The sequence below is a fragment of the Heptranchias perlo genome, chromosome 20 (assembly GCF_035084215.1).
Source record: "Heptranchias perlo isolate sHepPer1 chromosome 20, sHepPer1.hap1, whole genome shotgun sequence".
NCBI lineage: Eukaryota > Metazoa > Chordata > Chondrichthyes > Hexanchiformes > Hexanchidae > Heptranchias > Heptranchias perlo.
This window is the reverse complement of record NC_090344.1, coordinates 21,137,056-21,138,400: the sequence shown is the minus strand read 5'-3', so window position 1 is coordinate 21,138,400 and position 1,345 is coordinate 21,137,056. Positions and strand designations below refer to the sequence as shown.

Here is a 1,345-nt window from a genome sequence, read left to right as displayed (position 1 = left end):
GTGCTTGGCTTGTTTTTATTTATGTCGTCGCCACTTTTAGTGATTTGTGTACCTGTAGTCCGAGATCCTTGGTTAAACCACACTTGGAGCACTGTGAACACTTCTGGTCTCCCTATTATAAAAAGGATATCGAGGAATTGGCGAAGGTGAAAATAATGATGATGCCAGAAATGAACGATAATACCTGTCAGGATAGATTTAACAGGCGGATGGCTGACATGATGGAGGTCTTTGGAAAATGAAAGGATTTGATTGGGTCGATGGAGAGAAAATGTTTCCACTCGTAGGGGACTCTAAAACTATCGGTTATAAGATAGTCACTAATAAATCCAATAGAGAATTCATGGGAAACTTCTTTACCAAAGAGTTGCAAGAATGTGGAATTCGCTACCTTAAGGAGCAGTTGAGGCAAATAACATCGATACATGAAATGGCAAACGAGATAAACACACGGGGCGAAAGGAATGGAAGAGTGTGCGGATGGGGGCAAATGAAGTCGGGAGGGAGGTGTCTTGTGTGAAGCATGAAGACTGGCACAGACCCGTTGGGTCAAAAGGCCTGGATCTGTGCGGCAAACTCAACAAAAACAACGACAGCGACATATTGCTGATTTTCTGAGTCACCAAAAGAAGCACTTGGAACGTGCAAGGGGGCGCCTGGATTCGAACCAGAGACCTCTTGATCTGCAGTCAAATGCTCTACCACTGAGCTACACCCCCACATCTGTTGACCACTCTTGCACGCACAATGTAATGGAGCTCAGTAGCTGGCTGTGACCAATGTTGATATTACCAATATGATAAGAAGCTTCATGAGTTATTCTGGGAGACAAATAATTACGGCAATCAGAAATGTTTCATGAATGGAGTGAGTCACATTATTGTGTACAGATGCGATGCACGACCCAACTTGGAACGCCTTGTCTCTCGGCTTCAGTGAATACATCCTCACCACAGAACGCGGAACTCGAACCACCAGCCAAACAACATCAGAATTTCAAGCAGAGGTCTTCAGCTGCTTCAAATCCTCTGTCAATGTGCTCTGCCCCCATCGCTTTGGATACTTGCAGCCAACAAAGGCAGTGCCAGGTTCAATGCGTGGTTTTCCAAGATCATGCTATCAGTGCTATATATGTAAGTGCACAGAATATAATAAAGATGCATCCAGCAGGCATGTGGCAAGTGTGGCAGGAGGAGCTAGTGTGTGAAGCAACTGTAGTTAGGAGGCAATGATGGATCTGGTTCTAGGGAATGAGATAGTTAATGTGGAGCAAGTGTCCTTGGGGGAGCATTTAGGGAATAGCGAACAGAGTATCATAAGGTTTAGAATAGCAATGGAAAAGGAG

The 1,345-nt window shown here is 44.7% G+C and overlaps 1 non-coding gene across 1 annotated transcript; it reads right to left on the bottom strand.

Annotated features, from left to right (window-relative positions):
• Positions 1-647: 647 nt before the first annotated feature.
• trnac-gca (transfer RNA cysteine (anticodon GCA)) lies at positions 648-719 on the bottom strand. The gene has a single exon. It is a non-coding gene; the product is annotated as a tRNA-Cys (tRNA).
• Between the last annotated feature and the right edge of the window lie 626 nt (positions 720-1,345).